This window comes from Papio anubis, chromosome 16, assembly GCF_008728515.1.
Source record: "Papio anubis isolate 15944 chromosome 16, Panubis1.0, whole genome shotgun sequence".
Taxonomy (NCBI): Eukaryota; Metazoa; Chordata; class Mammalia; order Primates; family Cercopithecidae; genus Papio; species Papio anubis.
In genome coordinates this window covers 46,521,142-46,544,171 of record NC_044991.1, presented here as the reverse complement: position 1 = coordinate 46,544,171, position 23,030 = coordinate 46,521,142, and the positions used below count along the sequence as shown (strand labels likewise).

At 37.4% G+C, this 23,030-nt stretch overlaps 1 long non-coding RNA gene across 2 annotated transcripts in view; it reads right to left on the bottom strand.

Moving 5' to 3' along the window:
• Positions 1–8,878: 8,878 nt before the first annotated feature.
• Positions 8,879–23,030, bottom strand: part of LOC110740532 — a 30,774-nt gene continuing 16,622 nt past the window's right edge. The window contains exons 3-6 of one of the 2 annotated variants that reach the window (XR_002515211.2): positions 20,283–20,365; positions 13,654–13,698; positions 13,184–13,358; positions 8,879–12,771 (exon numbers count right to left, since the gene is read on the bottom strand). This is a non-coding gene — a long non-coding RNA (uncharacterized LOC110740532). The remainder of the gene's footprint in view (positions 12,772–13,183; positions 13,359–13,653; positions 13,699–20,282; positions 20,366–23,030) is intronic. The other variant, XR_002515212.2, reaches the window with a different exon arrangement.

Genomic DNA, 23,030 nt, shown 5'->3' with positions numbered 1-23,030 from the left:
CTGTCCTCGACATCTACGTTTATATTCTTTTCATAATGCAAATAGAGTTTGGTTTGATGTATGATCCAGCTTTTTGGAATCATCTCCCAAATAAATATTTGCCTTTGAATCCTTGCCTCAACGTCTGCTTTTGGGAGCTCTCAGACTAAGATATATATTTAATGTTGAGAATGTTAAATTGAAGGAAACATGGATAAACCTAAAATTCATAGCAGACTGCCTAGGAAATAGAAGAGAATCTAGTGGAATGAAACAAACATTGCTTAACTCTGAGAAGCAGGACTTGAAGGCAAGAATGGGCTTGTTCAATAGGTCTCTTTGGGCAGGGAAAGGTGGGGTGGTGTCCATCTTGATCTTACTCATGGTTCTGAAATGTAAATTAGCCACCAGAGGTCACAGTGAGTGAAAAATATCAAGACATTTCTTAGAGTACTCGTGGTACTATTTTCCAGTTTAAAACAACAAAATAACAACAACAAAAAAAGCAGTGGATGTGAATAGGAAATTCACAAAAGCAAAATGAGATGAATTAATTTATAGAAGTTATGAAAAATACATAAACTTATTATAAATTTAAATGCCTTTAAAAATGAAAGCCCAGTTCTCTTACTGGGAGTATTGAAAATTACAAAATCAGACTGACCCTCACACTGAAAACAATTTAAGATGCTAGCTAAAATATGAATAACATATTTTTAGATGCATGCTGAGTGAATAAGTAAGTGTGGACTTCTCAGGGGCCAAACACCAACTGAAAATAGTATAACAGACAGGCCAGCAGACAGTCAAGGCCAACTTCAGGCTAAGGAGATTTGAAAAGTGCAAGGGAATTTGAGATTTGGTGTCTCTCAAAATCTAGTTGGGGGATGGAGTTGACTGGGATCGGGAGACAAAGCCAGAGCTTACACCCATACAATGTGATCCACATAGGGCTATGCTCAGAGCAAAGATAAATGGGCTGGGGGACTGTGCGGGGAAGTTGCCTTTACTGTCTATCCTCCACAAATTCTCCAATGCTTCACACCACATGGATCAGTAAGAAAAGTGGATCATCTGAAACCTTAGCATTGGGTGAGTCACAATTTGTTCCTTTCATAAATCTGCAATCTAATTACTATTACCTGTATGGTCTGAAAAACCTCAAGCTAAGAACTTAGCTTAAGGCTGTATTTTTGGGGTTAGATTAGCTTTACTAAATAAACCCTGGAGGCCAGGAGTTTGAGACCAGACTGAGCAACATAGTGAGAACCTACCTCTAAAAAACAAACAAACAAACAAAAAACAAAATAGCCAGATGCAGTGGTATACTCCTGTAGTCCCAGCTACTTGGGATGCTGAAGCAGGAATATTGCGTGAGCCCCAAAATTTGAGGTTGCAACAATCGATGATTGGGCCACTGCACTCCAGCTTGGGTCACAGAGTGAGACTTGTCTCAACAAAAAATATTAATTAAAAAAAAAACCCTGAAATATCAGTGGCTTAACAGAATTCACATTTATTTATTGCTTTCACCACTTTCAATGCCACAGGTTGGAAACTGGAGGTGAGGAGTCCCCTCTATCTTCATTACACGGCTCATAAGGCTTCCCTGAGCATCTGCATCTACCCCTCAGTCAGGGGAAAAAGGAGTGTGTGGGGATGTCAGAGGTAATGTGTTAGAGTGTTAAAAATGGCCTCCCGTGAATGTTGTCCCCCTGTCCCCATGACCCCTTGCAATATTACTTTGAAGAGGTGGAGTTTACTTTCCCATGCCTTGAATCTGGGTTGAACTTATGACTAGCATGGGCCAATAGGATGTGGTGGAAGCAACATTACAGAACTTCTCTCTCAAGCCTTAAGTGGACTGGCAGCATCTACATTTTCCCCGTTCGGCTCAACCACCATGTTGTAAGGATGTCCAGGCAATCCTGCTGGAGAAAGAGGCCAGGTAGAGGCCAGAGGTATGGGTCATCACATAGAGAGACAGGTCACAAAGAGGAGAACAACAGCGTCCCAGCTCACAGTGAGCACCAAAGATCCCATATATGGAAGAGATTATCTTGGGCTTTCCAGCTCCAGCAAGTTTATACCATAATGCAGACATGTGAGGAGCCCAGACAGGACCAGCAAAGTCTGACTCAGTCAACTGACTGTTGAAATAAATAAACCTATTTTTATTTTAGGGCACCAGGTCTTGGGGGTTGTTTGTGACACAGCAAAAGGGAACTGAAATGGGTGTTCATTTGGTAGTAAGGATTTTATATTCCATGTTTGGAAGTGGGTCATCACTCCATTCCACTCATATTTCATTGTTGAGAACTCACGCACAAGGCCACACTCAACCCCAAGAGAGGCTGGGAAATATAGTCTAGCTATGCATCCAGGATGAAGAAGGAAATGTTTTGGTGGACACCCGTTTCTACTACAGAAGTGTTCCTCATTTGTTAGTTCCTACACTCTAAGAATAGGCAGAAACAGATACTGTCTGAGGGAATTTACCTTACTCCAGACTTCAAAGAATTATCATAAAGCTCCAAATAAAGAAGAGGGAGATATAACTCTAACTATTATAGCTATTTCAAAAGAACATAGGAGGATGTTATCCCCCTAAAATTCAAAATAAGCCAATTCCCATAAAGATGATGTTTCAACACTGACTCAACAGTAATAGGAAATCTGAGTAGCTTTATAACCACTAAAGATAAGGAATCAACACTTTAACGCTTCTCTGCAATGAAAATATCAGATCCTAACAGATTTGTGGACAAGTTCTAACAAACATTAGGACAATTCGATATGATTCATACTCTTCTAGAGAATAGCAAAAGAAAGAATATTTCCCAACAGTTTATGAGGTTAACATAGTCATGACACAAGAACCAAACAAGATTCAGGAAATGGAAATTTACAGGAAATTCTTACCCATGAACATAAGTATACAATCCTGAAAGAAAAATTCAACAAATTGAATTGAGCAATGTACAAAAAGGATGTATTACAACCAATTTATATTTGTCCCAAGAATGTGATGCTGGTTTAAAAAGTTATATATATACATAATATACATACAACTTTTAATATATATTAAATATATAAATCTATTACATACAAATAATAAAATTTACTGTATTCTGTATTAAAAAGTTAAGAGTCTGGTTTCCAGTCTGACATGTAAGGAACTTGGAAGTCATCACTCTGTCCAAACAATACATAACAAGTTAAACTAAAATCAATTATTTCCATCAGAGAATTTAGGTCACAAGGTAAACTGATGCCCTAAAAATTGGACAGACAGACAGCTGGATACAGAGAATCAAAACTTAATAAAGCAGAGATTCACAGGTTGAAAACTCTCTGTGAGGACCAGCATTGGAGCAAGAAAATCTGGACTGTAAGTGATGAATTGTTGGAAGCTCAGTGTGGACAAGCTGAGAGTTTAAAACTCTAGAGGGGCCTAATTTGGGGGGACATGCATACTTTTGTGAGTTTTACTTCAAGTAACTCTACTAGGTTCTCATAGGAATGCCTAAAATTCCCTCTGCTTGGGCCGGGCGCGGTGGCTCACATCCGTAATCCCAGCACTTTGGGAGGCCAAGGTGGGTAGATCACCAAGTCAGGAGATCAAAACCATCCTGGCCAACATGGTAAAACCTCATCTCTACTAAAAATACAAAAATTAGCTGGGTGTAGGCTGGGCGCGGTGGCTCACACCTGTAATCCCAGTACTTTGGGAGGCTGAGACGGGTGGATCACGAGGTCAGGAGATCAAGACCATCCTGGCTAACATGGTGAAACTCCGTCTCTATTAAAAAATACAAAAAACTAGCTGGGCATAGTGGAGAGCGCCTGTAGTCCCAGCTACTCAGGAGGCTGAAGCAGGAGAATGGCATGAACCCTGGAGGCAGAGCTTGCAGTGAGCCAAGATCACGCCACTGCACTCCAGCCTGGGGGACAGAGCAAGACTCGGTCTCAAAAAAAATTTAAAAAAATAAAATAAATGAATAAATAAATTAGCTGGGTGTAGTGGCATGTGCCTGTAATCCCAGTTTACTCGGGAGGCTGAGGCAAGAGATTGACTTGAACCTAGGAGGCAGAGGTTGCGGTGAGCCTAGATCATGCCACTGCACTCCAGCCTGGCAACAGAGTGAGACTCCGTTTCTAAAAAAAAAAGAAAAAAAAAACAAACAAACTGGTTTCCTCTGCTTTCAACATGGGGATGGCAAAAATAGCCACCTTGAAATAGATCACTCTATTCTTAACAAGGTCTGCCCTCAAGATAAACTATTTTACCAAAGCCTAACCTACTGTGGTTTTACCAAAACAAAACTTACCTGAGAGAAGGAGAAAATCTAACTCCAGTCCCCTCTAGCCATCCTGTCCCAGCTAAGTAAGGGAAAAACTGAGAAGCACTTTTGGGTTCACACTCCAGGGCACAGGCTTAAAGCAGGCTGAGACCTAATCATGGGACCATAGAACCTTCTACCCTTCTCCTCTCCCCAGACTTTACCACACATCACCAAACACCTGTTTACAGCGGTTCCTGTTACCAAAAACTTCACATCTGGCTATCGAGAAAAAATGACAAGGCAGACTAAAAGGTAAAAACCATAGTTTGAAGAGCTAGAATTAGCACTGAAACCAGAGTCAGCTATGGCAGGGATGTTGGAATTATTAGATCAGCAATTTTAAACAACTGTGATGATTATGTTAAGGGCTCTCATGGAAGTAGACAACATGTAAAAACAGAGGAGTAATGTAAGCAGATCGCTGGAAATTCTAGGAAAGAATAAAATGGAAATGGTGAAGATCGAAAACACTATAACAGGATTGAAGAATAACTGAATAGATTTATTGTTAGACTGGATACAACTGAGGAAAGAATTTCCAAGCTTGATGATATGTCAATATAAACATCCAAAACGGAAAAGCAAAGAAAAAAAATACCTAAAAAAGAGGACTAGAATATCCAAGAACTCTGGAGCAACTACAAAAAGTATAACAAATGTGTAATGGGAATAGCAGAAGGAGCATAAAGAGAGAAAGAAATAGAAGAAATATTTAAAGCAATAATGCCTAAGAATTTTCTTCAAATTAACGTCAGACATGAAACCACAGATTCAGGATGCTCAGAGAACACCAAGAAGGACAAATGCCCAAAACCACAGTTAAGCATATCATATTTAACCTGCAGAAAATCAAAGATAAAGAAGAAAACCTTTAAAGAAGCCAGAGGGAAAAAAACTTCTTATCTATAGAGGAACAAAGAGAAAAATAACATCTGATTTATCAAAAACCATGCAAGTAAGGAGAAATAAATGGATCAAAACGTTTAAGTGTTGAGAGAAATTTTAAAAAAGCCCACCAACCTAGAATTCTGTATCTTGCGAAATTAATCAACAAAATTTAAGGAGAAACGGAGAGACTCCCAAACAAGTCAAATGAGAGAATTTGTGGCCAGTTGGCCACCCTTGCAATAAATGTTAAAAAAAAAAAAAAGGTGGCCTGGTGTAGTGGCTCACGTCTGTAATCCCAGTACTTTGAGAGGCTGAGGTGGGTGGATCACCTTAGGTCAGGAGTCCAAGACCATCCTGGCCAACATGGTGAAACCCCGTCTCTCCTAAAAATACAAAAATTAGTTGGGCGTGGTGGCATGTGCCTGTAATCCCAGCTACTTAGGAGGCTGAGGCAGAAGAATCGCTTGAACCTGGGAGGTGGAGGTTGCAGTGAGCCAAGATTGCACCACTGCACTCAAGCCTGGGTGACAGAGTGAGACTCCGTCTCAAAACAAAACAAAACAAACCAACAAAGGTTCCTCAGAGACCGGGAAAATGATATGGGTCCGAAAGGAAGAGCATTAGAGAAGGTATAAGTAACAGTAGAAAAAAAGATTATAACGAAAAAAAAATTAAATCACCTCAATATATATACATATAGAAAGGATGTTACATGAAATTAAGCTTACATTCACTACATTTATTTGAAAAAACTCTTGAGCAAATTAGGAATAGAAAGAAATTATGCTAATTTGATAACAAGTAGAAAGAAGAAAAAGATAGAAAGGAAGGAAGGAAGGAAGGAAGGAAGGAAGGAAGGAAGGAAGGAAGGAAGGAAAGAAAGAAAGAAAGAAAAGAAAGAAAGAAAGAAAGAAAGAAAGAAAGGAAGGAAGGAAGGAAGGAAGGAAGGAAGGAAGGAAAGGAAGGAAGGAAGGAAGGAAGGAAGGAAGGAAGGAAACTATAGCAAGCATCTAATTTTATGTGTAGATTTTAAAGTGTTTTGGAGCAGCAAAAAAATAATAATAATAATAAGCCTGCTATTCCACCTCTATTCAATATTACCCAATGAAGTAAAGTAAGAGAGCTATAAAGCATAAGAATTGGAAGGGAAGAAATAGAGCTGTCATAATTCAGAGCTAATATGATTGTCTGCAGAAATTTCCCCAAAATCTATAGACATATTATTAGAATGAATAACAGAGTTTAGCCAATTTGCTGGAACAAAATCAATATGGAAAATTTAATTGTATTTCTATAATCCATAAATATATTAGTATATAGAAAACATTATGTCAAAAAATATTTAAAGTAAAAGGCAGTACTAGCTTGTGACTTTCTATGAAAACAGCTAGATAGTTTATGGAGTTAATTTGAATCTATAGATCTATTTAGGCAGAATTGACATCTTAACAGTATTGAGTCCTCTGATCCTTAAAAGTGGTATATCTATTCTCTTATTTAAGCCTTCTATAATTTTCTTCAGCAGTGCTTTGGAAGTTTCATTATACAAGTCTTAAGTATTTCAGATTGTTATGCATTATACATGATAGATTTTTCCATTTTATTTTCCAGTTGTTCATCACCAAATTCACTTATTTCTAGTAGTTTTAATCCTACTATGTTATTGCAGAAATGATATTATACATCAGTAGAGATAGATCAGCATTTAACAGTTATTCCTATGGAAAAAAAAGAAATTGGATCCTTTATACACACACACACCCACACACACACACACACACAACACACAACACATAAAAACACACACAAAATCTTCAATGGACTAAAAATTTGAGTGAAAGACAAAACAATTCTCAGAGACTGTCTGAGAAACCTTTATTTATTACATTGGGATAAGGGAGGGTTTCTTAATTAAGACATAAAAAGTGCAATCATTGAAGAAAATGATTTTGTTTGTTTGTTTTTGTTTTGTTTTGTTTTGTTTTTTTGAGATGGAGTCTCGCTCTGTCGCCCAGGCTGGAGTGCAGTGGCACGATCTCAGCTCACTGCAAGCTCCGCCTCCCAGGTTCACGCCATTCTCCTGCCTCAGCCTCCCAAAGAAAATGATTTTTATGTCCATCATAGAGAAGTGTACAGACTAAGGATTAGTATATCATAGAGATTAATGGCTTCTTTTTGAATCCTAGTTCTGTTACTTACCACCAATGTGAACTTGGGCTATTTACTTATGCTCTCTGCATCTGTTCCCTCAAAAGTAAAGTGGGGTTCATAATAGTATCCACATCGTCAAGTTGAGATGAGAATTAAATGTGTTATTATAGGATAGTAAGTGTTATACATAATAATGTAAATGTGTATACAAATAAAATGTGTTTAAGACAGAAATGAGAGTGAAAAGTCAAGCTAAAAACTGTAAGGTATTTGCAACACATAAAACTGACCCAAAGTACTGGAATATCTGTCTATCTGTATTCATCCATCCATCCATTCATTTATTCATCCACTTATCCAACTATTCATCCATCTATTCTCTTCCTACAACTCAAAATGAAAAGGCAGTGAGCAAGAGACATAACAGGCATTTCCCACAGAAGGAAGCAAGACTTTTCGAGAAAAATTTGTCATTGTTTAAGGAAGTTAAAGGTGACCCAACAATGTCACTCTTAGGAATATACCCTGGGAGAAACTGTTACAGCTTCGCCTCAAGAGATTTATACAAGAATGTTTACAACATTGCAAACACATGCACACACACAAAAAAAGAAAACAGACAAAAATTTCTAGTAAAAGTAGATTGGATAAATAAGTTGCATAATTTGGCTTTAAGTAAAAATGAGCAATTGAATATATGCACATGGATGACCCTCAAAAACATATTAAGCCAAAAAAAAAAAAAGTCACAGAAAAGTACCTGTAGTTTTATTCCATTGATATAAAGTTTAGAATATGCAATATGAAGCAACAGGTTGTTTAGGCATAAAATATATGTGATAAATGAAAAAGAAAGGAGAATGGTAAAACAGAGCATTCAAGCTAATTACCTTTGAGGGGACTGGTAGGGGTGGGATTGGAACAAGACATGGGGCATGGGGTACTACAATTCCAGTAGAAATGTTCTGCCTATCAAATTGGGTGACTGGTACTAAGGTGCTTATAGCATTATTTTTCTTTATTCCCTCATATGTCTTATACTATATTATTTTATACATACTCAATGTTCGATAAAAACAACCACAATCAAATGCTAATACCATCACTAGTAGAAAAAAAGTATGATCTACAACGTTAAAGTGACTACAGGAAATAAAAAGGAACAAACATTGATCAACATAGCAAAGGACAAGAAAAAGAAAATCCCCCCAAAATCTGGCAGTACAAAAGTCAAACTACAAAGTGACACAAAAATATCAGCCATAACAATTATAAAAATTTTAGTTATAGCTGTTTATTATAAGATCATCATTTTCATATTATTCAAGATAAAATTTAGGAGAGAACTTTATGACAACAAACAGAAAAAGAGAATTATAGAGTTAAATTTAAAATTTTAATTAAAAAATAAGAAAACAAAACAAAATTCAGCTATATGGAGAAATGTATTTCATGAAAATACAAACAACACATAAACAACAAACAAATAAAGAATAGCAATATAAGCACTAGCCAAAATAAAATTTGAGACAGAAAGGTTTAATTTGAGCCAAAGGGTTCATTTTATTTTCCAAAATTATTTTTAAAAACACGTTGAAAATAGTATAGTCCTGACTCTGCCAATTAACAATCTAAAAATGCATAGTTGTTTTTTATTATTCATGAGGTAAATAATTGTGTTTGTCTACTTGCTAAAATGTATTTGCAGCCCTCAAAATCAATACTTGTACATTTTCAGTCATTCACTGGCAAGTACAGAGCAGCAAAAAATGTACAAGTTTTTGTTGTGGTAAAACTAAGCAATGCTCTACCTTCTTATTTCAGCTCTCATACTCTAAACAACTATCTTTGTTGTGGTCTATTTAGCACCTTTTTTACATTTCTGTGCTTTTTTCTTATTGATCTCACTGTTTAAAATGGCCCCCAAGATTAGTGTCTAGTACTTCTAAGCTGAAGAAGGCTTGAATGTGCCTTATGGAGAAAATATGTGTGTAAGATAAGCTTTGTTAAGGCATCAATTATAGTGCCATTGGCCATTGAATATTAATGAATATATATATATATGATAAAATGTCTTTAATCAGAAGCATATGTAAAACAAAATTACATATTGGTTAGTTGATGAAAATATGACCAGAAGCTTGTAGGAACCTAATACAACATTTCCCCTAGGAGCAATGTTTCAGTGTTTGCTAATCGTCTTTGCACCATATTGATAGAAGGTAACTGCCTTAAATAGGGAGAATCAGCTGTGTAAAGCACAAATCACAATCATAGTAAAAGAATTTAACATATCTCTGAGAACCAAAAAATCAATTAAATAAAATTTAATTGAAATATAGAGATCTGAATAATATAGACAATAAACTTGTTTTGGCTCTTGGTGTTCCTCTCCACCCAAAGGAAGTTCTACAGTTACCTCACACAGATGAACTCTCCAACACCACAGACAGCTGGATCCTTACCTCTTTACCATCAATATCTTTTCTCTAGTCCAACTTAGTCACCCACTCCACTGGTCACATCCTAGATATTGGCATCATCAGAAACTGCACTATTTCCGAAATCTTGATTTTAAACATCTTGGTCTCTGTGTACCATCTTTGTTCTACCCTACTCACAAACTCATAAACCCCCACTGCTACAATTCCTTAACTCTTCAGAGACTGCCAAAATACAGACCCCATAACTTTTTTTATTCTCTCCTGCCCAACACTATGTCCATGACTGCTCAATATAACCACTCCCTTGCCAGGATCCCCAGATCTCTTTTCCTCTCCCAGTCTCCCTCTAACAAATGATCTCTCTTCAAAGCTCCAATTGGCCAGCAGCTTTTTGGCCAGTAATTTTTTAGGGCTCCACCAGAGTGTCAGTTCTTCTGGACAGCCTTTCCAGACAAGCCTATACAAATTGAGTACAGCTTGGTCTCTGCATTTATTCCTTTCTCCTTTCAAAAAGCTTATAGAGGCTTGTAAATATTTTAATAGACATGTGCTTTTTCCTCCAGTCTTTTATACTACAACTTCTGTACTGTCTTTTAGACACAACTTCTGTACTCATAAGTTTCATGAGTACAGAAACCCTGTCTTGTTCTCCCTTCATTCCCAGTACCTAATATAAAACCTTGCATATGTTAGAAACTCAAAGGAATGGTTTTCTAAATTTTTACCCTATAAACAAAATACATCATTTTTAAATGTCTATCAGTGGAATGACTACAAAGTTTAATTGCATATATAGATATCAATATAACCTTAATTAATTCTATCATGTGGGAATTGTGCTACCTACATGCTTTCACCATGCCATAATAAAACTAAAAATACAATAAGGATAAAATAACTATAGCTAAATCTAACTAACTGGAAATCTAAAAACCTTGTTTTTAATAATTCTTGGAGAGGAGACAAAAGGAAGATTAATGAGTACAATTAAAAACATTTTATAAATTAAAGAACATTATGTATCAAAATCAACTGCATAAACCTAAAATTGTCCTCAGAAAAAAATGTGCAGTGTAAAATGCTTTCTATTATTAAGCAAGAAAAATTAAAATAAATTAATTAAGTATTCATGAAAAGAAGCTGAGGGTAAAAAGCACTAAAATGAACACAAAGTTAATTAAATTGAACTAATCAAGATAAAAACAATATTGGAGATAAAAAGGAAAAAGAGAAAATTATTCGAACACACCAATTCAGTAGATAATCTATTGTCAACTGCACAAAAGGAAATAAAACATAAACAGGTATTAGAAATAAAATTAGGCATATAAACAAAAGGAGGAAAATAAATTTAATTGCAGGAGAGTCTTTTTTTAGCTAACATTTCCTCTTTGCTTTTTCTAGACTTATGTCTAAGAGCCAAGCTAAGCAGGAAAGTTTCATGACAGTTCACACAATGGTTTTCCTATATAGGCAAAGATGTCAACTTCAAAACGGCCTCAACAATGCCTGAAAAATCCTGCCAAGTTTCTCTGTCTGGTCCTCAATGACAAGGCTTCTACATTTTCCCATTGGACCTTCCCAACTCCCTGCCAACTTCCTCCTATCAATAGCCTGACCTTCAACTTCTCAGAGAAAAGTGCAGCGACATTACCTTTTCATGTGTAAGCCCTTTAAGATGTTATACTCTGTTATTCACCGATGCATCTCAAGCACCTCAGACAGTGCCTGGCTCAAAGTTACTACAGAAAATACATTCAAGGAGCGAAGGGATATCAGATCTGCACCCATCTGCATTCATTCCCTCTCCACCATCTTCCATTTCAAGGGGAGCAGTGTCTCTCCTCCCAACCAAGACTTCAACCCATGCCTGAACTCCTATCCTTTCCCAGCTTCTCAGGAGTATTATATTGACAGTTAAACTGTTTTGCTTTATTATTTACACTCTAAATCTAATTATTCCCAATAGTTTCTCATTTAAAACATAACTTAAGTCTTCTCATTTAAAACATAACTCTCCTCAGATCAACATCTTCCCTCCACCTTTTATCTCTCCTTCTTATCAACTTCATAGATTTCCTGAAGAATTGTTTACATTGGTCTCCATATACCTTGGATCTCTGTGTATCCAAGTGTTAGCAGCATCTCATTTTGAAGAATAAAAGCATAATGTGTTTCAATTTTTTTTCTTCCTGTGACTTCATTGAAATTGTTCTTGTCATGAATGGTCTATACATCCAAAGATGATTTTTTCAGAAGTCATCAAATATAAGCCTCAGTCCCCATTTGGAGTTGTTAACTGTCCCTTCCTTCTTAAAGTACTATTTTCCCTTTCTTTAGGAAACCATACTTTTCTGGTTTTCCACCTACTTCTTCAGAATCTTTTTCTGAGTTTATTGCAGATTCATTCTCTTTTCCCCAGCCAGTAAATACAATGGTCAGCAAGACACTTACTCTCCAACTTTACTCTTGCTCAAGTCTTACAACTCAGAGTTTTAAGTACTACCTACAAGCAAATGACTTAAAGTTTCAGCAACAGTTGAGGTCATTTCTCTGACCTCCAGACCTGGACATACAAGTTCCTTCCTCTATCCTTGCATACTCACTACAAATTTCTTCAAACTCAAAATCTTTGAGAATGTTGTCCTATCCGGGTAAACAACAAAAACAGTTTATCTACTATTTACAACATATCTGACACCAAATTTGTAAGGTTTCTTTTTCATACCAACCACTTGTTTGAATGATGGTATCCCCTCTCAAATTTATGTTGAAACATAATCGCCAATGCAACACAACTAAGAGGTGGTGTGGCCTTTAGGAGGTGATTAAGTCATGAGGGCTCTGCCCTAATGAATGGAATGAGCATCCTTATAAAAGGATACTGGGTTGAAGGGAGGGCTCTCTTACTCTTCTGCTTTTCACCACATGTGAGCACAGCAGATACAGCAACAAGGCACCATCTTGGAAAAAGAGATTGAGCTATTAGACACCAAACCTGCTGACATCTTGATCTTTAACTTCCCAGCCCCCAGAATTGTGAGCAATACATTTCTATTGTTTATAAATTACCCAGTTTTTGATATTTTGCTATGGCAGCAAAAGCAGACTAAGACATCAACCAATTCTCCAACTCTGGGGACACCAACTGAGTTTCAATTCTGACATTGACTACCCAGATTTCAGATCCCCCAGGTTAAGGACTCAGTCCCACAGGACTTCTCTCAATTTTATACACCAACTGCAAGTCCCAGGTTGTCATCCTGTACTTCTAACCAACTGACTATAAATTAAGGGTTCCCAGACCTCCCACGTCAGGTTAGATAATTTGTTGAATGTCTCACAAAACTCAGGGAAATATTTACTTATGTTTACCAGTTTGTTATGAAAGATATTATCAAGGATCCAGATAAACAGCCAGAAGAAGAAGTCCACAGAGGAAGATCTGAAAAGGTCTTGAAAGCAGGATCTTCTGTCCCTATGGAGTTGGAGTATGCCACCCTCCTGGCATATGGATTCTTGTACAAACTTGAAAGCTCTCCAAAACATCCTTCAGGGTTATAGAGTCTTAATTAGGTATGATGGATTAAGCCAATCTCCGACACCTCTCCCCTCCCCAGAGGTGAGAAAGTAAGGTTAAAATTTCTAACTCTCTAATCATGTCTTTGTCTTTGTGGTGACCAGCCCAGTTCCTACAGTTATCTAGGAACCTCAGCCATTAGTCATCTAATTAGCATTAAAAAAAGGCACTCTCATTTCTCTCTGGAGACTCCAAGAGTCTTAGAAACTATTATGTAAGAAGTCAGGGACTAAGATAAAATATTATAACAAAAGATGTTCCTCACCCCTTACCATCTTCTAAAGGATTTTAGAAGCTCTGTGCCAGGAATCTGGAAGAGATTAAATATATATTTCTTATTATGTCATACCAAGTCAGTTCTAAATAAAATTATATACAATCAAAGTAGAAGAGTCTAATCCATTTGACTGCATTTAAATTGGCCTACAAAATATTGCATATGCCTTTGGGTAATATGTAATATTAGGAAAAAATAAACTGATATTAGTGATATTGATAAATTAATATTAACAAATTTCTCAGTCACAAAACAGATCTCACTGACATCAATTTTGGGAAAGATTTCCGTCAGGGGCATGAGAGGTTACTGGAAATCTATGCAACCCTCATTCCCCATGTTTTATCCATCGCTAAGTTCTGTAGCTTGTTTTACTTCCATAGGCTTCTTGCTCCTTAAACTTCCAGCGTGCGTTTTATTCCACTCTTGGCTCATAACTCATTTATTTTAATGACAAAATTGAAGCACCCTAAAACACTCTTTAAGTTCCCACCACCTTAACAAATTTAGAAGCAAAAGGGCCCATGCATCCTGGTTTCTTTTCTGTTAATTAAAGATAAAGTTTCTCCTCCTCCCATCTAAGGTAACTCCTCTCCTTGTGCCTTGGATGTTTGCAATTTCTCTCTCTCTTCTGCATCCTGTCTTTACCCTCCTCACAAATCATTCCCTTCAACATTCAAACATATCATAATTTCTCACAACTTAAAAATGTTTTCTGCGTTCCGATTTCCATTTCAGGTAGTATGTCAGTTTTGTTCCCCTTTGTACTAAAGCTTTGTGGAAAAAAAAATTGTCTCCTCTTTCTCTATACTGCCTTCAATTTCTCTTCTTCACCTCTTAGGCCATCAGAATCAGACTTTCAGGCCAGGTGTTGTGGCTCTTGCCTGTAATCCAAGCAATTTCGGAGGCCAAGGTGGGCAGATTACTTGAGGTTAGGAGTTTGAGACTAGCCTGGCTAACATGGTGAAAGCCCATCTCTACAAAAAATACAAAAATTAGCCAGGCATGGTGGTGCATGCCTATTCCTAGCTACTTGGGAGGCTGAGGCAGGAGAATTGCTTGAACCCAGGAGGTGAAGTTTGCAGTGAGCCAAGATCACACCACTGCACTTCAGCCTGGGTGAGAGGGCTAGACTCTGTCTAAAAAAAAAAAAAAAAAAGAAAAAAAAAATTAGTCATTCAGCCTCATCATGCCAACCAAACTGTCATCTCTAATGTAGAGTTCAGGAAGCAGAGCTACATCCAGCAAAAGAGGCTGAAAAGGGCACGCCAGTGTGATAGGAGGAAATAAGTGTGCTGCCCTGGAAATCATGGAGCAAAAGTAATTCAAAAGGAAGAAAACGATGGCCTGATTCAAACGCTGCAGAAGATGGAATAAGATGAGGAATGGAAAATGGCCATTGGACTGGGCAATCTGGAGGTCACTATGACCTTGATAAAAGTGAATTCCATAGAGACACTGAAATGAAAAACTTAATAAATGGGCTCAAAAGAGAATGGGAAGTGAGAACTGTAACAGAGTCCCCAAGGTCACAATACTCAGGGAGAACGCACAATGCTCAGCATATCGTTGTGTTTACGGTTATGATTTATTGCAGGAACAGGACACAAAACAAATACAATTGGCAAAAGGAAGACATGTAAGGAGTGAAGTCTAGGGGGAAATCAGGCATGAGCTTCCAAGTGTTCTCTCTCAGTTGAATCACATATTTAATTATCCCAGCAATGAGTTGTGAGAAATATTACCAACTAGAGAAGCTCATTAGAGTCTCACAACCCGAAAGTTTTATCGGACACTGGTTGTGTGGGCAGTCTTTGACTGATGCATACCAAAATTCCAAATTCCCAGAGTGACAGCAGGTGTCTGACATGAACCATATTGTTTGTGTAAACAGTTTGTATCCAATGAACCACTCTTATGGTTAATGGTGGTGGGAACTCTCCCGAAATCCGAATTCCATTATAAGCAGGTCATTTAAAGTTAGGCTTCTCATATGAACTCTTTTCTGCACAAGCAGAGAGAGTAAGCAGGCAGAAACTACTCTTCTGATGAATTTTGCTACAAAAGAGTTAGGAGAAATCAGATGGCAGTAGGAAAGAATATAGAATGTTAAAGGATTTTATTTTTTATTTCCTTATTTTTAATATGAGTGAGTTTCCCGGATGTTTGTATGATGACAGGAATGATACAGTAGAAGAGGAAATTTGGTGAGGCAGGACAGAGGGGGATATTTGAGTGGAAAAGGAGAATGAGATTCAACTCAGAATTAAAACATAAGCCTGGCGGGGTGCGGTGGCTCAGGCCCGTAATACCAGCACTTTGGGAAGCCAAGGCCCCCCGCTCTGATCACGAGGTTAGGAGATGGAGACCATCCTGGCTAACATGGTGAAACCCCGTCTCTACTAAAAATACAAAAAAATTAGCCGGGCGTGGTAGCGGACGCCTGTAGTCCCAGCTACTGGGGAGGCTGAGGCAGGAGAATGACGTGAACCCAGGGAGCAGAGCGTGCAGTGAGCCGAGATCGCGCCACTGCCCTCCAGCCTGGGCGACAGAGCAAGACTCCATCTCAAAAGAAAGAAAGAAAGAAGCGTAAGCCTACGAGGCAACAGGGTAAGTTCAACCATCATATGAGTAATTATGATTGTCAATAGACATACTAAATATGTGTCTACTTTATTTATAAATTGTATTAACAAAAGAGTTTTGTATGGTGACAACTAATATGATTAAGTATAAATAACTATCCTATTTAAAAAATCTAGTGAGAAAGGAAAGATCACCATTCATGGTATCAGTAGGAAAAATACACTTATTTGGTACATGGAGAACTTATGTGAAAAAATGCTGTAAAATATCACGAACAGGCATAAAATAGACAAGAATAAGTGGAGAAATACATCAATCAATGTTCTTGAAAAGAAACACTAAATATTGTAATAAAGTATTTTCCCCTCAAATTAATTTAATCAAATGTACTCATTCAAATCAAAACTAATTTCACAGTGAGGAAGGTTAAAATAATGATTTAAAACTTTTTATTAACTAAATTATCCTCAAGTTATCTGAATCAAATTAGGTTTATTGATTCACATCAAAATTAATTGGATTTTATAGAAGTCAAGCAAGTACTAAATTTTTTCCTCAATATCATTTATTTTGTATTATACAAATAATATATATTGATTGTAGAAAATTTTAAAGTACAAATAAGAGTGTTTTAAAAAGCACAAAATACAACTATCCGGAAATGTAAGACCCAGGAAACAGCCCCTTCCTCTTTACATTTTATTGCATGTTCTCCCAAGTTTTTCTTAGGCTTGCAGTCCTTGACATGCATGGTTCTGATATGCAAAACTTTCTGTTACCATAGTTCTGTTGTAAGTCAGTCCCCCGCATCTTAGGTTGGAATTTCAGTCACTGCATTATGTTAACTGTGAGTAATTGCATAAACTACAAACTTTACTTCTTGCTCTTCTGTCCACCAATCCCTTTGCATATAACATATGCACCTCAAAACTCAGTGACCAAAGATAACACCTCTTTCAAAGTCTGTCAGTAATTAGTCACTGCACATTTGTTATTCAGCTCATACACAGACAGCAAAGCTTATAGCTGTGTTGCCTCTGTGTCTCCCAGTGATAAACCCATGTAACGTTTTATAGAAATGGATAATTGAAAGAGAGAATTGACCAATAAAGCGAAAGATCAGCAAAGAAACAAAGAGTCATCACGCTGGAAGTGCAATTCAAATAGAATGTAAATAGAATTATAGAAGAAATAGCTAACTCTGGGAACATTGGCACTGTTGCCACTGAAGAGGAGTTTAGTGGGGGCAAGCATATACACATGAATGAGGAGTGTAGTTGTGACAGGAAGGATGAAGATGTCCCAGAGAGGATGATGCCAGTAAAAATACTTGTGTTAAAGAAACTCTCAGAAATATTTCATGACATTGAAAGGGCAAAGGATTTCATGTTGGAAGCCCATCCAAACTTAAAGGGAATATGACAATTGGCCAAGGCATAGAAAAGATGCTTGCTCCATGTCATAAGTTATGTGACTTCAAGGCAGGCACTATTCAAACTACTCTTCACAATTTTTTTTCTTTCTTTCTTTTTTTTTTTTTTTTTTTTTTTTGAGACTGCATCTCGCTCTGTCACCCAGGCTGGAGTGCAGTAGTGCGATCTCGGCTCACTGCAAACTTCACCTCCTGGGTTCAAGCGATTCTTGTGCCTCAGCCTCCGAGTAGCTGGGATTAAAAGCATTTACCACTATGCCTGGTTAATTTTGTATTTTTAGTAGAGACAGGGTTTCACCATGTTAGCCAGGTTGGTCTTGAACTCCTGCCCTCAAGTGATCTTCCCTTCTCTCCCTCCCAAAGTGCTGAGATTACAGGCATGAGCCACCACACCTGGCCTATAATTTTTATTAATCAATAAAACATTTTAATTCCTAATGCTTCTAATGTGTTATATTAGAGGGTATTAAATAGACACGGTCATGCCTTGTGTAATGACATTTTGGTCAACAATGGACTGCAATGATGGTGGTGCCATAAGATTATAGTGGAACTGAAAAATTCCTGTCATCTAGTGACATCATAGCCATTGTACCATTACCATGTAGTGCAACACACTATATTTTTTATGTTTAGATACACAAATATGCACCATTGGGTTACAACTGCCTACAGTATTCAGTACAGTAACATGCTGTACAGGTTTGTAGCACAGGAGCAATAGTCTATATCATACAGCTTAGGTGTATAGTAGGCTATACATTCTAGGTTTGGGTAAGTACACTCCATTATTTTCAAACAATGATGAAATTGCCTAAGGAGGCATTTCTCAGAATGTATTCTCATTGTTAAGCCACACATGACAGTATTTCATTTCTGTATATAACTTAGACAGCAAGAAACAATTTGTGTAGTCATTTTTACAGTTTCACACTACCATACCACGCAAGGTGCGCCAGTATATAGGATATTATTTCCTTCTTTCTCTTTCCCTCTCTCTTTCTCTCTTTCTTTTTCTCTCCTTCTCTCTGCTTCATCTCTTGACCATCTCGTAATAGTGTATGTACTTTAACAAAAATGGGGCCATAAGGAAACCATTGTTTTAAATTCTACTTTATTGTTTCACATATAATACATTATTTTCACATTAACAAATATAAATAAACATCATTTTACATTTAGTAAATGCAGAATATTCCACTGATTGACTGTGCCAAAACTCATTCAACTATTCTCTCTAATAAATGTTTAAATTATTGCTTTTGTTTACTAGTATGGGCAGAGCAGCAAAGAGCTTTCTAGAAGCTTACTTGCTGAATCAAACGGTATATGTATGCATTTTTAAATTTGATATATACTGTAGAACATATTACTAAACTGAATTTCCAAAAGTTACCCCAATTTACACTTCTAAGAGTGAAGAAGAATCCAACGCTCAGAATCCATATCAACAGTAGCTATTTTTAGCCTTTTTAATCATTGATAATCTGAAAAGTAATTTTTTGCATTTTTTAAATTGTTCCACTGAATTAAATTTGTGTGGTGTCATGTTATATATATTGGTTTTTATCCACAGTTCCTGTCTCCTAACTTCTACAGTACTTTTTATACTCTTGAGCCACTTTAGGCCTCAGGAAACAGAATCTCTTTCTCTGGCCTTCTCCTGACTTCTTTCACCTGCCCAAGGCAGGACTCTAATCTGATCGTGAGTCAAAAGACCCTCATTTCAGAGAGAGTCCTGCCCATAGTCTGGAGGAGGGAATGCTTCATGGAGAGACCTAGAAGAATCTGAACAGACAGGTCTTTCTGGGTTTAGATCATACTGTTTTTGCCCAATCACATTTTGACACAGTTACTCATGCTTCCATCATGGACAACCGATGAAGTCTCCATAAAAGGCCCAAAGGACAGGATTTGAGGAGCTTCTGGATAGCTGAACATGTGGAGCTTCCTGGAGGGTGTGTACCAATGCATCTCTTCATTTGTATCCTTTGCAATATCCTTAATAATAAACTGGTAAACGTAAGTTCTGTGGGCCATTCCAGCAAATTAATCGAATCCAAAGAGGGGATTTTGGGAACCCCAACTTGAAGTTGGTCGGTCAGAAGTTTTGGAGGCCCAGACTTGAGACTGGGGGGAAAGAGGGGGTGGTCTTGTGGGACCGAGCCCTTAACCTGTAGAATCTGATGCTATCTCTGATGCTATCTCTGTCAGAACTGAGTTGAAAGACATTGATGTGGTGTCCACTGCTTGGTGTGTGGGAAAAAGACCCACGTCTTTGGTCACAGAGGTCTTCTGTGTTGATGATTACTGTGATGTGAGAGCAGAGGACAAATTTAGTTTAGGAGAGTTTTTCCCCAACACAATTTGTATTGGAGCAATATGAGAGACCGTGGCAAATTTCTGTTTTCCATTGAGAAGCATACAATTTTAGGTCATATGGTTTAAAGTTATTCATATTCAAAGAGACTTTTTTGCAGTTCTTCAAAGACAGCTTTTATAGAATTCGATGTTATCTCAGCCTTTACAGACTAGAAAATAGGGGCTACCAGAAACAGAATACAAGTTTTAGATTCTATGTATTGTTCTTTTTACTGACCTGTTTGCCATAGATGTCTAGGCATTCATCATAATCCACTTGGATGTTGTTGTATGCTAAAAATGCTTCCAACATTGGAATCCCTAGAAAACAATGCAGGGATTGACACATATTGATTTTGACATTGACTTTATATCAGGAGTAAAAACATAACACTAAGAGTGGACAGAAGTAAGGAAAAAAAAAGTTAAAATAAAAGTGAGCAATAAATCAAATGTACTTAAATATCACAGGGTTAATCATCAACTTTATTACAACAAAAACATCTTCAATGTTTAGCAATAACTTTATATTTATTCTGTGATAAAATGATACCCTTGCTATTTATGAGGTTTGAGTAGCATAGTAGATTTTTAGCAGTTGGGAAAATTTTAACACTGGAAATGTTCAAATTTCCAAGTTTTCTTGAATCCTCAAAAATTCTGATAAGATGAGAACTCTCATTCTTACATGGCAAATACAGACAGGAGCTGAAAAGTAACTGCTTCCTTTACTAAAGAACAAATTTAGTAATGTCTAACTTAACTTCTTTTTTCAGCGATTATATCGCCTGCCTACCCTTTGCTTAAGAAAATAAATCAATCTCGAACCTCCTTGTAAATTTATATTACTAGGAAAAACAAAAGAAAACTCATTATGGACCCTGATTAACCTATCAATTACACTTCAAAGGGATAGCAAATAAGCTTATTATTCTCTTTAGACATTTTATTTCAGGAAATTATTTTTTTCTTCAACGTTGTTCTGCTAAGTTCTTTCCAACTACCTGACCAAAGAGATGACCTAATGCTGACATACCCTGAGTAAATGTGCTGTTTAAGGCTTACACAGGTTTCCACAGAAGTTTCCATGGTCCTAATGAAAGCATTTATCCAACTTGATGTCACTGGACTCTGCTTTGCAGCTGAGAAACTTAGTCCTTTTATTTATCAGCCCCACAAATATCAGCCCACTTTTCCCTAAGAAGAGGGTATATGTAATCTGCCTAAAGTCACTCTCAGTATTTTGTAGGTAAATGTCAATGTCCTCTGAGAAGGTTATGCTCTTCCACTCCAGATGTAAATTATTTGCTTCAGAATTGACTTGGCTCTGAGAAAATTCTTAAAATGTGTGTTTTAGATAAGAAAACTTATGGCCCTTATTCCTTTCTACCCCCAAGTAACCTTCAAATTCTCAAAGGAAGGAAATAAAGAAAGACAGGGTACAAAAATATTTAACCAGCCATCAGGAGGATGATCCACCTCTAACCCTTCCCCTGGATCTTGCTGAGGCGGGACACTTCACACCCAGGTATAACACACACTGTTGGAACTGTGCTGAATTTCCCCCCAGCTTCTGCACACTCCCTCCTCCTCCTCCTCCTCCTGCAACTGCTGCTGTTCCTTCTTCTTCTCATTTTCCTCCTCCTTCTCTTTCCTATTCCTCTTTTTCTTCTCATCCTTCTCCTTCTCCTCCTGCTTCAACTTCTCTTTCTTCTCCTTGAAATAAGGATCACATAAGTTTATTCCTGTACCTACTCACAAAAAAATCACCACGAATTCCAAGAAAATACAAAATTGGTGTGTTGCTTTGGTCACTTAGTTATCACAAGTTACAATCAGTGTTGTGATTTGCCAAAAGAATGAACATTTCTTGTTAAAGCTCTACAAATAACAAAGTACAATATTCCCTTAACTTCCACTACCATTCCATTTCTAGAAAAATCAATCTATGCTAAAACCATGCAAAATGTATAATTTGTGTTGATATGTAAAATGGGGTTAGGTTCTAGGTTAAGATAAGTGGTTTTTTACCTCAATGAATGTCTGGTGGAATATTAGATTGCCATGCTACTGGGGACTTTTTCACTGTATGATGATGAAAACACCTACATCTTTGTCTCTAGCCTATTAAATGACATTGTTACCTCCTATTCTTTTGACAACCAGTAAAGCCTCTGAAATTTTTTGAGACATGCCCTAGGACTGAGCAGTATTTCTCTGTTGAGAATGATTGCCCCAGACTTTCTCGTTAACAATAGCTGGAAAACCCCCTTCATCCCAATTTCAAGAGTTCTGCTCTCTCAGTAGACATTAATTCTCTCTAGGTCATTTCCTACTACCCTGGTAATGGCAATTCTTTAATTCCAGTGGGACCTACAATTCAGTAAACACACTGCCTCTTCGCTATCCCTCGACCTCCTCATGTCCCTCCTCACCCTATTTAAAATCTATTTGTTTCTTACACTTTGCACCTGGGAACTCCTTCCAAAGGCTGCACGTGAGCTCTGCAACCACTTTCCCCATTCATAGCAAGCCAGAAGTGCCTGGGAGTATGGTGTGTTTGCCATAGGCAGTCAAAGACTGATTGGTCCCAGAGTATAAAAACCTCATTCCTTTGCTCCAAGGCTTGACAAGGCCTAAGGTGTGATTAATTTATTCTCCAGAACTCCCCCACTGAATCAAGGCAAAGCAGGGAGTTCACCTGTAATCACACCACTGTGTGGCTTATTCTCCTTCCTTGCCCTGCATCCTTCACTCCTTTCCTGGTTTTTCCTGGGGAACATCTCTTTGTTAACAATTTGAACATGACTATTCATCCCGAAGCCTGCTTCTGGAGAATCCAACCAAAGATACTGAACAGAATAACAAAAAAACTCACTTCTGAAGATAGGTGGCAGGACTTCAAGGAATGGTCTTGTACTGCTTTACAAAGCCGAGACAATGAGCACCTGGAATCTTAACTCATCTCTCCCTGAGTCTATCTGCC